Source organism: Oncorhynchus tshawytscha, linkage group LG16 (genome assembly GCF_018296145.1).
Source record: "Oncorhynchus tshawytscha isolate Ot180627B linkage group LG16, Otsh_v2.0, whole genome shotgun sequence".
Taxonomy (NCBI): domain Eukaryota; kingdom Metazoa; phylum Chordata; class Actinopteri; order Salmoniformes; family Salmonidae; genus Oncorhynchus; species Oncorhynchus tshawytscha.
In genome coordinates, this window is record NC_056444.1 from 88,598,501 (window position 1) to 88,615,109 (window position 16,609).

The window sequence follows — 16,609 nt, forward strand, 5'->3', positions numbered from 1 at the left end:
TCTTCGGCAAGGTTCGTGACACAGGTGATGGTGTTGTTTGGTAACAGTGTGTATTATTACCAGGTGACGGTGTTGTTTGGTAGCAGTGTGTATTATTACCAGGTGATGGTGTTGTTTGGTAACAGTGTGTATTATTACCAGGTGATGGTATTGTTTGGTAACAGTATGTATTATTATCAGGTGATGGTGTTGTTTGGTAACTCTGTGTTTTACTAGGTGACGGTGTTGTTTGGTAACTCTGTGTTTTACCAGGTGATGGTGCTGTTTTCGGGGCTACACATCAATACGTCTCCTTATGAGGTGGATGTGGGGATGGCTCAGGGAGACAGCAGTAAAGCTACAGCCCAGGGACCTGGACTAGAACCTGCCGGGAACATCGCCAATAAGACCACATACTTTGACGTCTACACCGCAGGTACACACTGTTTTCTCAGCTATTGAACTCTGGGACTGTTTTAAAATCACCATTGGTCTCTTGCTGACATCGCTGAGTTGTTTCCTTCCTCTCGGGCAGCTCAGTTAGTAAGGATGACTGTATATTTGTCACTTTTGGCTGAGTTGTGTGTTACGTGTGTTATGTGTATATACTGAGTGTACAAAACATTAGGAACACCTGCACTTTCCATGACATAGACTGACCAGGTGAATCCAGGTGAAAGCTATGATCCCTGATTGATGTCACTTGTTAAATCCACCTCAATCAGTGTAGATGAAAAGTCCATTCCTCAACGAATTGAGGCCAAAAAGGGGTTGCAACTCAATATTAGGAAGGTGTTCCTAATGCTTTGTACACTTAGTGTATACTTTATACTGCAGGAAAAGACACCACGATTCATACCCATCAGTCCATTTCCTTTCCACTTCTTCCACTTGTTGTTACAACAACAAAAAACATATACTATACAGTATATTGGTATGGTGCTAAGTATAGTATATGTAGGTAGGGGCAGACCTAAGTGCTAAGGCTCTCCCTGTCTCCAGGAGCTAAGGCTCTCTCTGTCTCCAGGTGCTAAGGCTCTCCCTGTCTCCAGGTGCTAAGGCTCTCTCTGTCTCCAGGTGCTAAGGCTCTCTCTGTCTCCAGGTGCTAAGGCTCTCCCTGTCTCCAGGTGCTAAGGCTCTCTCTGTCTCCAGGTGCTAAGGCTCTCCCTGTCTTCAGGTGCTAAGGCTCTCTCTGTGTCCAGGTGCTAAGGCTCTCTCTGTGTCCAGGTGCTAAGGCTCTCTCTGTGTCCAGGTGCTAAGGCTCTCCCTGTCTCCAGGTGCTAAGGCTCTCCCTGTCTCCAGGTGCTAAGGCTCTCTCTGTCTCCAGGTGCTAAGGCTCTCCCTGTCTCCAGGTGCTAAGGCTCTCTCTGTCTCCAGGTGCTAAGGTTCTCTCTGTCTCCAGGTGCTGGTGTGGGAGAGGTGGAGGTGGTGATCATGGACCCAGCGGGTAAGAAGGACGTGGTGGTGTGTCAGATAGAGGATAAGGGCAACAGCATGTACCGCTGCACCTACAAACCCACCCTGGAGGGGGCCCACACCATCTACGTTACCTTCGCTGGAGGACAAATCAGCAAGAGCCCCTTCACAGTCAACATAGGAGAGGGTGAGACAGGAGGGGGAGGGAGGGGAGGGGCAGATCAGCAAGAACCCCTTCACTGTCAAAATAGCAACACATCAAATCAAATCAAATCAAATTGTATTTGTCACATACACATGGTTAGCAGATGTTAATGCGAGTGTAGCGAAATGCTTGTGCTTCTAGTTCCGACAGTGCAGTAATAACCAACAAGTAATCTAACTAACAATTCCAAAACTACTGTCTTATACACAGTGTAAGGGGATAAAGAATATGTACATAAGGATATATGAATGAGTGATGGTACGGAGCAGCATAGGCAAGATACAGTAGATGGTATCGAGTACAGTATATACATATGAGATGAGTATGTAAACAAAGTGGCATAGTTAAAGTGGCTAGTGATACATGTATTACATAAGGATGCAGTCGATGATATAGAGTACAGTATATACATATGCATATGAGATGAATAATGTAGGGTAAGTAACATTATATAAGGTAGCATTGTTTAAAGTGACTAGTGATATATTTACATCATTTCCCATCAATTCCCATTATTAAAGTGGCTGGAGTTGAGTCAGTGTCAGTGTGTTGGCAGCAGCCACTCAATGTTAGTGGTGGCTGTTTAACAGTCTGATGGCCTTGAGATAGAAGCTGTTTTTCAGTCTCTCGGTCCCAGCTTTGATGCACCTGTACTGACCTCGCCTTCTGGATGATAGCGGGGTGAACAGGCAGTGGCTCGGGTGGTTGATGTCCTTGATGATCTTTATGGCCTTCCTGTAACATCGGGTGGTGTAGGTGTCCTGGAGGGTAGGTAGTTTGCCCCCGGTGATGCGTTGTGCAGACCTCACTACCCTCTGGAGAGCCTTACGGTTGAGGGCGGAGCAGTTGCCGTACCAGGCGGTGATACAGCCCGCCAGGATGCTCTCGATTGTGCATCTGTAGAAGTTTGTGAGTGCTTTTGGTGACAAGCCGAATTTCTTCAGCCTCCTGAGGTTGAAGAGGCGCTGCTGCGCCTTCTTCACGATGCTGTCTGTGTGAGTGGACCAATTCAGTTTGTCTGTGATGTGTATGCCGAGGAACTTAAAACTTGCTACCCTCTCCACTACTGTTCCATCGATGTGGATAGGGGGTGTTCCCTCTGCTGTTTCCTGAAGTCCACAATCATCTCCTTAGTTTTGTTGACGTTGAGTGTGAGGTTATTTTCCTGACACCACACTCCGAGGGCCCTCACCTCCTCCCTGTAGGCCGTCTCGTCGTTGTTGGTAATCAAGCCTACCACTGTTGTGTCGTCCGCAAACTTGATGATTGAGTTGGAGGCGTGCGTGGCCACGCAGTCGTGGGTGAACAGGGAGTACAGGAGAGGGCTCAGAACGCACCCTTGTGGGGCCCCAGTGTTGAGGATCAGCGGGGAGGAGATGTTGTTGCCTACCCTCACCACCTGGGGGCGGCCCGTCAGGAAGTCCAGTACCCAGTTGCACAGGGCGGGGTCGAGACCCAGGGTCTCGAGCTTGATGACGAGCTTGGAGGGTACTATGGTGTTGAATGCCGAGCTGTAGTCGATGAACAGCATTCTCACATAGGTATTCCTCTTGTCCAGATGGGTTAGGGCAGTGTGCAGTGTGGTTGAGATTGCATCGTCTGTGGACCTATTTGGGCGGTAAGCAAATTGGAGTGGGTCTAGGGTGTCAGGTAGGGTGGAGGTGATGTGGTCCTTGACTAGTCTCTCAAAGCACTTCATGATGACGGAAGTGAGTGCTACGGGCGGTAGTCGTTTAGCTCAGTTACCTTAGCTTTCTTGGGAACAGGAACAATGGTGGCCCTCTTGAAGCATGTGAGAACAGCAGACTGGTATAGGGATTGATTGAATATGTCCGTAAACACACCGGCCAGCTGGTCTGCGCATGCTCTGAGGGCGCGGCTGGGGATGCCGTCTGGGCCTGCAGCCTTGCGAGGGTTAACACGTTTAAATGCCTTACTCACCTCGGCTGCAGTGAAGGAGAGACCGCATGTTTTCGTTGCAGGCCGTGTCAGTGGCACTGTATTGTCCTCAAAGTGGGCAAAAAGTTATTTAGTCTGCCTGGGAGCAAGACATCCTGGTCCGTGACTGGGCTGGATTTCTTCCTGTAGTCCGTGATTGACTGTAGACCCTGCCACATGCCTCTTGTGTCTGAGCCGTTGAATTGAGATTCTACCTTGTCTCTGTACTGACGCTTAGCTTGTTTGATAGCCTTGCGGAGGGAATAGCTGCACTGTTTGTATTCGGTCATGTTACCAGACACCTTGCCCTGATTAAAAGCAGTGGTTTGCGCTTTCAGTTTCACGCAAATGCTGCCATCAATCCACGGTTTCTGGTTAGGGAATGTTTTAATCGTTGCTATGGGAACGACATCTTCAATGCACATTCTAATGAACTCGCACACTGAATCAGCGTATTCGTCAATGTTGTTGTCTGACGCAATACGAAACATCTCCCAGTCCACGTGATGGAAGCAGTCTTGGAGTGTGGAGTCAGCTTGGTCGGACCAGCGTTGGACAGACCTCAGCGTGGGAGCCTCTTGTTTTAGTTTCTGTCTGTAGGCAGGGATCAACAAAATGGAGTCGTGGTCAGCTTTTCCGAAAGGGGGCGGGGCAGGGCCTTATATGCGTCGCGGAAGTTAGAGTAACAATGATCCAAGGTCTTTCCACCCCTGGTTGCGCAATCAATATGCTGATAAAATGTAGGGAGTCTTGTTTTCAGATTAGCCTTGTTAAAATCCCTAGCTACAATGAATGCAGCCTCCGGATATATGGTTTCCAGTTTGCAGAGAGTTAAATAAAGTTCGTTCAGAGCCATCGATGTGTCTGCTTGGGGGGGATATATACGGCTGTGATTATAATCGAAGAGAATTCTCTTGGTAGATAATGCAGTCTACATTTGATTGAGAGGAATTCTAAATCAGGTGAACAGAAGGATTTGAGTTCCTGTATGTTTCTTTCATCACACCATGTCACGTTAGCCATAAGGCATACGCCCCCGCCCCTCTTCTTACCAGAAAGATGTTTGTTTCTGTCGGCGCGATGCGTGGAGAAACCCGCTGGCTGCACCGCCTCGGATAGCGTCTCTCCAGTGAGCCATGTTTCCATGAAGCAAAGAACGTTACAGTCTCTGATGTCCCTCTGGAATGCTACCCTTGCTCGGATTTCATCAACCTTGTTGTCAAGAGACTGGACATTGGCAAGAAGAATGCTAGGGAGTGGTGCACGGTGTGCCCGTCTCCGGAGTCTGACCAGAAGACCGCCTCGTTTCCCTCTTTTTCGGAGTCGTTTTTTTGGGTCGCTGCATGGAATCCACTCCGTTGTCCTGTTTGTAAGGCAGAACACAGGATCCGCGTCGCGAAAAACATATTCTTGGTCGTACTGATGGTGAGTTGACGCTGATCTTATATTCAGTAGTTCTTCTCGACTGTATGTAATGAAACCTAAGATGACCTGGGGTACTAATGTAAGAAATAACACGTAAAAAAACAAAAAACTGCATAGTTTCCTAGGAACGCGAAGCGAGGCGGCCATCTCTGTCGGCGCCGGAATTGAAACCGAATTAGAAACAGTTTTTCTGTTTCCAATTCTAGTGTTTGTGTTTCTAGTGTTTGTGTTTCTGGGGTTTCTCGTGTTTCATTTTCAAATTTATCTGTTTCTACTGTTTCTGTTTCTAGTCTTTCTGTTTCTGTCTCTAGTGTTTCTGTTTCTAGTCTTTCTGTTTCTGTTTCTACTGTTTCTAGTGTTTCTGATTCTTTTGTTTCTGTTTCTGTCTCTAGTGTTTCTGTTTCTATTGTTTCTGTTTCTGTCTCTAGTGTTTCTGTTTCTATTGTTTCTGTTTCTGTCTCTAGTGTTTCTGTTTCTATTGTTTCTGTTTCTGTCTCTAGTGTTTCTGTTTCTATTGTTTCTGTTTCTGTCTCTAGTGTTTCTGTTTCTAGTGTTTCTGTTTCTATTGTTTCTGTTTCTGTTTCTAGTGTTTCTGTTTCTATTGTTTCTGTTTCTATTGTTTCTGTTTCTGTTTCTGTTTCTATTGTTTCTGTTTCTATTGTTTCTGTTTCTATTGTTTCTGTTTCTGTTTCTATTGTTTCTGTTTCTGTCTCTAGTGTTTCTGTTTCTATTGTTTCTGTTTCTGTCTCTAGTGTTTCTGTTTCTAGTGTTTCTGTTTCTATTTCTATTGTTTCTGTATATAGTGTTTCTGTTTCTAGTGTTTCTGATTCTTTTGTTTCTGTTTCTGTTTCTATTGTTTGTGTTTCTGTTTCTATTGTTTCTGTCTCTAGTGTTTCTGTTTCTATTGTTTCTGTTTCTATTGTTTCTGTTTCTATTGTTTCTGTTTCTCTCTCTAGTGTTTCTGTTTCTATTTCTCTCTCTAGTGTTTCTGTTTCTAGTGTTTCTGTTTCTAGTGTTTCTGTTTCTCTCTCTAGTGTTTCTGTTTCTATTTCTCTCTCTAGTGTTTCTGTTTCTATTTCTAGTGTTTCTGTTTCTAGTGTTTCTGTTTCTATTGTTTCTGTTTCTGTCTCTAGTGTTTCTGTTTCTAGTGTTTCTGTTTCTATTGTTTCTGTTTCTATTGTTTCTGTTTCTAGTGTTTCTGTTTCTATTGTTTCTGTTTCTATTGTTTCTGTTTCTGTCTCTAGTGTTTCTGTTTCTATTGTTTCTGTTTCTCTCTCTAGTGTTTCTGTTTCTATTTCTCTCTCTATTGTTTCTGTTTCTATTGTTTCCGTTTCTGGTGTTTACACAACTTTTCTGTCTGTTTGTTATGTTCTTTCCCTCTCCTCCTTTCTCCTGTCTGACTGTTCATTCACTTGCTCTTTCTCTTTGGATGATTCTGTGTTCCCTGGTCTCTTCTCACTCTCTCTGTCTCTCCCCCTGCTATCTCTCTTTCTCTCTCTCTCTACTCTGATCTCTCTCTCCCTCTCTCTCTTTCTAGAAAGACGGAGGGATGGTATCTCTTCTCTCTCGGGAGCAGTTTCTTCCTTTTACTGTCCTCACTTCATGGGATCGCTCTTGGGAACTAGACTCTCTCTCTCTCTGCGTCTCTCTCTGTCTCTCTCTCTGCGTCTCTCTCTCGATCTCCTGGTAGTTGTTGTCCTCATCCTTCAGTTTCTATTAAAACTATGTGTTCAATTCTATGTATTAAATTCTAAACCCCCCCACCGCCCACCCCTTCTCCAGCTTGTAACCCCAGCCTGGTTCGGGCCAAGGGGCGTGGTCTCCAGCCTAAAGGCCTCAGGGTGAAAGAGACAGCTGACTTCAGAGTCTTCACTAAAGGAGCTGGGACAGGAGAACTCAAAGTCACCATCAAGGGCCCCAGTGAGTCTACTCCACTACCCAGCAGTCTATATATTTAATAAACTACACTACCCAGCAGCCTCTCTGTTTTATAAACTACACTACCCAGCAGCCTATCTGTTTTATAAATGATACTGTACAGCAGGCTCTCTGTTTTATAAACTACACTACCCAGCAGTCTCTTTGCTTTAGAAACTACATTACCCATAGTATTTTTGCTGTTTACACTACTTGTGTTCAGATCTGAAGGGTCTGGATAGATATACGCAGTGTAGTGGGAAAGTTTCCACCATATTGCTTTTACCTAACAGCTCTGAAAACACTGAAAGATCTCTCTCTCTCTCTCTCTCTCTCTCTCTCTCTCTCTCTCTCTCTCTCTCTCTCTCTCTCTCTCTCTCTCTCTGTGTGCAGAGGGCCTGGAGGAGCCATGTAAGAGGAAGGATATTGGAGATGGAGTGTTTGGGTTTGAGTACTACCCCACCACCCCGGTACATACAGTATAACGATAACCTGGGGAGGACAACACATCCTCAGCAGGTAACACACACAATACAACCCCAGGTAACACACACATCCCCCAGGTAACACACGTCCCCCAGGTAACACACACATCCCCAGGTAACACACGTCCCCCCAGATAACACACACAACACATCCCCCAGGTAATACACATCGCCCCAGGTAACACACACATCCCCAGGTAACACACGTCCCCCAGGTAACACACACATCCCCAGGTAACACACGTCCCCCAGGTAACACACACAACAGATCCCCAGGTAATACACATCGCCCCAGGTAACACACGTCCCCCAGGTAACACACACATCCCCCAGGTAACACACGTCCCCCCAGGTAACACACACAACACATCCCCCAGGTAATACACATCGCCCCAGGTAACACACATCATCCCCCAGGTAACACACGTCCCCCAGGTAACACACACATCCCCCAGGTAACACACGTCCCCCAGGTAACACACACATCCCCAGGTAACACACGTCCCCCCCACGTAACACACACATCCCCAGGTAACACACACAACAGATCCCCAGGTAACACATCCCCCCAGGTAACACATCCCCCAGGTAACACACATCTCCCCAGGCAACACACATCCCCCAGGTAACACAGATCCCCCAGGTAACACACACAACAGATCCCCAGGTAATACACATCGCCCCAGGTAACACACATCCCCCAGGTAACACACACATCCCCCAGGTAACACACGTCCCCCCAGGTAACACACACATCCCCCAGGTAACACACGTCCCCCAGGTAACACACACAACAGATCCCCCAGGTAATACACATCGCCCCAGGTAACACACGCCCCCCAGGTAAACACACATCCCCCAGGTAACACACGTCCCCCAGATAACACACACAACACATCCCCAGGTAATACACATCGCCCCAGGTAACACACACATCCCCAGGTAACACACGTCCCCCCACACATCCCCAGGTAACACACATCCCCCAGGTAAACACACGTAACACACGTCCCCCCAGGTAACACACACATCCCCCAGGTAACACACGCCCCAGGTAACACACGTCCCCCAGGTAACACACACATCCCCCAGGTAACACACGTCCCCCAGGTAACACACACAACAGATCCCCCAGGTAATACACATCGCCCCAGGTAAACACACGTCCCCGGTAACACACATCCCCCAGGTAACACACATCCCCCAGGTAACACACGTCCCCCAGGTAACACACACATCCCCCAGGTAACACACGTCCCCCCCACGTAACACACACATCCCCAGGTAACACACACAACAGATCCCCAGGTAACACCCCCCCAGGTAACACATCCCCAGGTAACACACATCTCCCCAGGCAACACACATCCCCAGGTAACACAGATCCCCCAGGTAACACACACAACAGATCCCCAGGTAATACACATCGCCCCAGGTAACACACATCCCCCAGGTAACACACACATCCCCAGGTAACACACGTCCCTCCAGGTAACACACATCCCCCAGGTAACACACATCCCCCAGGTAACACACAGAACACATCCCCCAGGTAACACATGTCCCCCAGGTAACACACACATCCCCCAGGTAACACACGTCCCCCAAGTAACACACACATCCCCCAGGTAACACACGTCCCCCAGGTAACACACACAACAGATCCCCCAGGTAATACACATTGCCCCAGGTAACACACGTCCCCCAGGTAACACACACATCCCCCAGGTAACACACGTCCCCCAGGTAACACACACAACACATCCCCCAGGTAATACACATCGCCCCAGGTAACACACACATCCCCAGGTAACACACGTCCCCCAGGTAACACACACATCCCCCAGGTAACACACGTCCCCCAGGTAACACACACATCCCGAGGTAACACACGTCCCCCACGTAACACACACATCCCCAGGTAACACACACAACAGATCCCCAGGTAACACATCCCCCAGGTAACACATCCCCAGGTAACACACATCTCCCCAGGCAACACACATCCCCAGGTAACACAGATCCCCCAGGTAACACACACAACAGATCCCCCAGGTAATACACACGCCCCAGGTAACACACATCCCCCAGGTAACACACACATCCCCCAGGTAACACACGTCCCTCCAGGTAACACACATCCCCCAGGTAACACACATCCCCCAGGTAACACACAGAACACATCCCCCAGGTAACACATGTCCCCCAGGTAACACACACATCCCCCAGGTAACACACGTCCCCCAAGTAACACACACATCCCCCAGGTAACACACGTCCCCCAGGTAACACACACAACAGATCCCCCAGGTAATACACATCGCCCCAGGTAACACACGTCCCCCAGGTAACACACACATCCCCCAGGTAACACACGTCCCCCCAGGTAACACACACAACACATCCCCCAGGTAATACACATCGCCCCAGGTAACACACACATCCCCCAGGTAACACACGTCCCCCCAGGTAACACACACATCACCCAGGCAACACACGTCCCCCCAGGTAACACACGTCCCCCCACGTAACACACACATCCCCAGGTAACACACACAACAGATCCCCAGGTAACACACATCCCCCAGGTAACACATCCCCCAGGTAACACATGTCCCCCAGGTAACACATCCCCCCAGGTAACACATCCCCTAGGTAACACACATCCCCCAGGTAACACATCACCCCAGGTAACACACGTCCCCCAGGTAACACACACATCCCCCAGGTAACACACAGAACACATCCCCCAGGTAACACAGATCCCCCAGGTAACACACATCCCCCAGGTAACACATCCCCCAGGTAACACATCCCCCCAGGTAACACATCCCCCAGGTAACACACATCCCCCAGGTAACACATCCCTCCAGGTAACACACACCCCCCAGGTAACACATCCCCCAGGTAACACACAGAGCACATCCCCCAGGTAACACACATCCCCCAGGTAACACACAGAACACATCCCCACAGGTAACACACATCCCCCAGGTAACACACAGAACACATCCCCCAGGTAACACACAGAACACATCCCCCAGGTAACACACGTCCCCCCAGGTAACACACATCCCCCAGGTAACACACATCCCCCAGGTAACACACAGAACACATCCCCACAGGTAACACGGATCCCCCAGGTAACACACATCTCCCCAGGCAACACACATCCCCCAGGTAACACAGATCCCCCCAGGTAACACACACAACAGATCCCCCAGGTAATACACATCGCCCCAGGTAACACACATCCCCCAGGTAACACACACATCCCCAGGTAACACACGTCCCTCCAGGTAACACACACATCCCGAGGTAACACACGTCCCCCCACGTAACACACACATCCCCAGGTAACACACACAACAGATCCCCAGGTAACACATCCCCCAGGTAACACATCCCCCAGGTAACACACATCTCCCCAGGCAACACACATCCCCAGGTAACACAGATCCCCCAGGTAACACACACAACAGATCCCCAGGTAATACACATCGCCCCAGGTAAACACACATCCCCCAGGTAACACACACATCCCCCAGGTAACACACGTCCCTCCAGGTAACACACATCCCCCAGGTAACACACATCCCCCAGGTAACACACAGAACACATCCCCCAGGTAACACATGTCCCCCAGGTAACACACACATCCCCCAGGTAACACACGTCCCCCAAGTAAACACACATCCCCCAGGTAACACACGTCCCCCCAGGTAACACACACAACAGATCCCCAGGTAATACACATCGCCCCAGGTAACACACGTCCCCCAGGTAACACACACATCCCCCAGGTAACACACGTCCCCCAGGTAACACACACAACACATCCCCCAGGTAATACACATCGCCCCAGGTAACACACACATCCCCCAGGTAACACACGTCCCCCAGGTAACACACACATCACCCAGGCAACACACGTCCCCCAGGTAACACACACATCCCCAGGTAACACACGTCCCCCCCCACGTAACACACACATCCCCAGGTAACACACACAACAGATCCCCAGGTAACACACATCCCCCAGGTAACACATCCCCCAGGTAACACACGTCCCCCAGGTAACACATCCCCCCAGGTAACACATCCCCTAGGTAACACACATCCCCCAGGTAACACATCACCCCAGGTAACACACGTCCCCCCAGGTAACACACATCCCCCAGGTAACACACATCCCCCAGGTAACACACAGAACACATCCCCCAGGTAACACAGATCCCCCAGGTAACACAGATCCCCCAGGTAACACATCCCCCAGGTAACACATCCCCCAGGTAACACATCCCCAGGTAACACACATCCCCCAGGTAACACATCCCTCCAGGTAACACACACCCCCAGGTAACACATCCCCCAGGTAACACACAGAACACATCCCCCCAGGTAACACACATCCCCCAGGTAACACACAGAACACATCCCCACAGGTAACACACATCCCCCAGGTAACACACAGAACACATCCCCCAGGTAACACACAGAACACATCCCCCAGGTAACCACGTCCCCCAGGTAACACACATCCCCCAGGTAACACACATCCCCCAGGTAACACACAGAACACATCCCCACAGGTAACACGGATCCCCCAGGTAACACATAGAACACATCCCCACAGGTAACACGGATCCCCCAGGTAACACACAGAACACATCCCCACAGGTAACACGGATCCCCCGGTAACACACAGAACACATCCCCACAGGTAACACATCCCCCAGGTAACACACAGAACACATCCCCACAGGTAACACATCCCCCCAGGTAACACATCCCCCCCAGGTAACTTCATCTTCATCTAAGTCACAACAACAGATGAACACAGTGTGCTTAAACTACTAAAACACACATTATTGTATTAGAAGTCCAGGTAATTCCAAAGGGTTCACATACTTTTTCTTGCCACTTTACATTATATAGTAATGTACCTGTCTCTTATCCAGAACAACTAAGTCAGTTCATTCAACTAAGTCAGTTCATTCAACTAAGGTAGTTCATTCAACTAAGTCAGTTCATTAAACTAAGTCAGTTCATTCAACTAAGTCAGTTCATTCAACTGGGGTAGTTCATTCAACTAAGTCAGTTCATTCAACTAAGTCAGTTCATTCAACTAAGGTAGTTCATTCAACTAAGTCAGTTCATTCAACTAAGTCAGTTCATTCAACTAAGTCAGTTCATTCAACTGGGGTAGTTCATTCAACTAAGTCAGTTCATTCAACTAAGTCAGTTCATTCAACTAAGTCAGTTCATTCAACTAAGGTAGTTCATTCAACTAAGTCAGTTCATTCAACTGGGGTAGTTCATTCAACTAAGGTAGTTCATTCAACTTGGGTAGTTCATTCAACTAAGGTAGTTCATTCAACTAGGTCAGTTCATTCAACCAAGTCAGTTCATTCAACTAAGTCAGTTCATTCAACTTTGTAGTTCATTCAACTAGGTCAGTTCATTCAACTAAGTCAGTTCATTCAACTAAGTCAGTTCATTCAACTGGGGTAGTTCATTCAACTAAGGTAGTTCATTCAACTAAGGTAGTTCATTCAACTAAGTCAGTTCATTCAACTAAGTCAGTTCATTCAACTAAGTCAGTTCATTCAACTGGGGTAGTTCATTCAACTAAGGTAGTTCATTCAATTAAGGTAGTTCATTCAACTGGGGTAGTTCATTCAACTAAGGTAGTTCATTCAACTAAGTCAGTTCATTCAACTAAGGTAGTTCATTCAACTAAGGTAGTTCATTCAACTAAGTCAGTTCATTCAACTAAGGTAGTTCATTCAACTAAGTCAGTTCATTCAACTGAGGTAGTTCATTCAACTAAGTCAGTTCATTCAACTGGGGTAGTTCAATCAACTAAGTCAGTTCATTCAACTAAGGTAGTTCATTCATCTAAGGTAGTTCATTCAACTAAGGTAGTTCATTCAACTGGGGTAGTTCATTCGACTAAGTCAGTTCATTCAACTAAGTCAGTTCATTCAACTGGGGTAGTTCATTCAACTAAGTCAGTTCATTCAACTAAGTCAGTTCATTCAACTAAGGTAGTTCATTCAACTAAGTCAGTTCATTCAACTAAGGTAGTTCATTCAACTGGGGTAGTTCATTCAACTAAGTCAGTTCATTCAACTAAGTCAGTTCATTCAACTAAGGTAGTTCATTCAACTAAGTCAGTTCATTCAACTAAGGTAGTTCATTCAACTAAGTCAGTTCATTCAACTAAGGTAGTTCATTCAACTAAGGTAGTTCATTCACCTAAGGTAGTTCATTCAACTAAGGTAGTTCATTCAACTGGGGTAGTTCATTCAACTAAGTCAGTTCATTCAACTTAGTCAGTTAATTCAACTAAGTCAGTTCATTCAACTGGGGTAGTTCATTCAACTAAGTCAGTTCATTCAACTAAGTCAGTTCATTCAACTAAGGTAGTTCATTCAACTAAGTCAGTTCATTCAACTAAGGTAGTTCATTCAACTAAGTCAGTTCATTCAACTAAGGTAGTTCATTCAACTAAGTCAGTTCATTCAACTGGGGTAGTTCATTCAACTAAGTCAGTTCATTCAACTAAGGTAGTTCATTCAACGAAGGTAGTTCATTCAACTGGGGTAGTTCATTCAACTAAGTCAGTTCATTCAACTAAGTCAGTTCATTCAACTAAGGTAGTTCATTCAACTAAGTCAGTTCATTCAACTAAGGTAGTTCATTCAACTGGGGTAGTTCATTCAACTAAGTCAGTTCATTCAACTTTGTAGTTCATTCAACTGGGGTAGTTCATTCAACTAAGTCAGTTCATTCAACTTTGTAGTTCATTCAACTGGGGTAGTTCATTCAACTAAGTCAGTTCATTCAACTAAGTCAGTTCATTCAACTAAGTCAGTTCATTCAACTAAGTCAGTTCATTCAACTAAGGTAGTTCATTCAACTAAGGTAGTTCATTCAACTAAGTCAGTTCATTCAACTGGGGTAGTTCATTCAACTAAGGTAGTTCATTCAACTAAGGTAGTTCATTCAACTAAGTCAGTTCATTCAACTAAGGTAGTTCATTCAACTAAGTCAGTTCATTCAACTAAGTTAGTTCATTCAACCACATATCACAGTCTTCTAAATAGCTGCTATCATCTTTCAAATAGCTTTTTTGGTCCACAACCGAATAAATAAAGACTGCTGTAATGCTGTCACCGACTGATGATGCTGTAATGCTGTCGCTGACTGATGATGCTGTAATGCTGTCGCTGACTGATGATGCTATAATGCTGTCGCTGACTGATGATGCTGTAATGCTGTCGCTGACTGATGATGTCACTTCCGGGTCGTAGCCCGTTGGAGGTGAAGATTGGTTCGGAGGCAGGGCCACAGAATGTGCGTGCCTGGGGGCCTGGCCTGGAGACCGGCATTATGGGTAAATCTGCCGACTTCGTGGTCGAGGCCGTCGGAGACAATGTGGGAACACTGGGTAAGTACACACACACAGACCCTGTGTGTCCTGGTCAGAAGGTGTGTGTCCTGATCAGAAGGTGTGTGTGTGTGTTGTGATCAGAAGGTGTGTGTCCTGATCAGAAGGTGTGTGTCCTGATCAGAAGGTGTGTGTTCTGATCAGAAGGTGTGTGTGTGTTCTGATCAGAAGGTGTGTGTCCTGATCAGAAGGTGTGTGTTCTGATCAGAAGGTGTGTGTCCTGATCAGAAGGTGTGTGTGTGTGTTCTGATCAGAAGGTGTGTGTGTTCTGATCAGAAGGTGTGTGTCCTGATCAGAAGGTGTGTGTGTGTTCTGATCAGAAGGTGTGTGTTCTGATCAGAATGTGTGTGTGTGTTCTGATCAGAAGGTGTGTGTCCTGATCAGAAGGTGTGTGTGTGTGTTCTGATCAGAAGGTGTGTGTTCTGATCAGAAGGTGTGTGTGTTCTGATCAGAAGGTGCGTGTTCTGATCAGAAGGTGTGTGTGTGTGTTCTGATCAGAAGGTGTGTGTTCTGATCAGAAGGTGTGTGTTCTGATCAGAAGGTGTGTGTCCTGATCAGAATATGTGTGTCCTGATCAGAAGGTGTGTGTTTTGATCAGAAGGTGTGTGTGTGTGTTCTGATCAGAAGGTGTGTGTCCTGATCAGAAGGTGTGTGTGTGTGTTCTGATCAGAAGGTGTGTGTTCTGATCAGAATGTGTGTGTGTGTTCTGATCAGAAGGTGTGTGTCCTGATCAGAAGGTGTGTGTGTGTGTTCTGATCAGAAGGTGTGTGTCCTGATCAGAAGGTGTGTGTGTGTGTTCTGATCAGAAGGTGTGTGTTCTGATCAGAATGTGTGTGTGTGTTCTGATCAGAAGGTGTGTGTCCTGATCAGAAGTTGTGTGTGTGTGTTCTGATCAGAAGGTGTGTGTTCTGATCAGAATGTGTGTGTGTGTGTTCTGATCAGAAGGTGTGTGTGTGTTCTGATCAGAAGGTGTGTGTTCTGATCAGAATGTGTGTGTGTGTGTTCTGATCAGAAGGTGTGTGTCCTGAACAGAAGGTGTGTGTGTATGTTCTGGTCAGCAGGTGTGTGTCCTGATCAGAAGGTGTGTGTTCTGATCAGAAGGTGTGTGTTCTGATCAGAATGTGTGTGTGTGTGTGTTCTGATCAGAAGGTGTGTGTGTTCTGATCAGAAGGTGTGTGTCCTGATCAGAAGGTGTGTGTTCTGATCAGAAGGTGTGTGTCCTGATCAGAATGTGTGTGTCCTGATCAGAAGGTGTGTGTTCTGATCAGAAGGTGTGTGTCCTGATCAGAATGTGTGTGTCCTGATCAGAAGGTGTGTGTTCTGATCAGAAGGTGTGTGTCCAGGTTTCTCGGTGGAGGGTCCGTCCCAGGCGAAGGTCGAGTGTGATGATAAGGGTGACGGGTCATCTGACGTGCGGTACTGGCCAATGGAAGCAGGAGAGTATGCGGTGCATGTGCTCTGTAACAACGAGGACATCCAGCACTCTCCCTTCATGGCTGAAATCTCTGCTGCTCTGAACAAGGACTACTACCCTGATAAGGTATGTTACATCACTGCTGCTGTAAACAAGGACTACTACCCTGATAAGGTATGTTAAATCACTGCTCTAAACAAGGACTACTACCCTGATAAGGTATGTTAAATCACTGCTGCTCTAAACAAGGACTACTACCCTGATAAGGTATGTTACATCACTGCTGCTGTAAACAAGTGGTAGAGTTGCCTTGTTCCAGTAGCAGTGGTAGAGTTGCCTTGTTCCAGTAGCAGTGGTAGAGTTGCCTTGTTCCA

At 47.1% G+C, this 16,609-nt stretch overlaps 1 pseudogene; it reads left to right on the forward strand.

The window, feature by feature from the left end:
* LOC112236628 overlaps nt 1-16,609 on the forward strand; it is a 157,352-nt pseudogene that overhangs the window by 44,244 nt on the left and 96,499 nt on the right.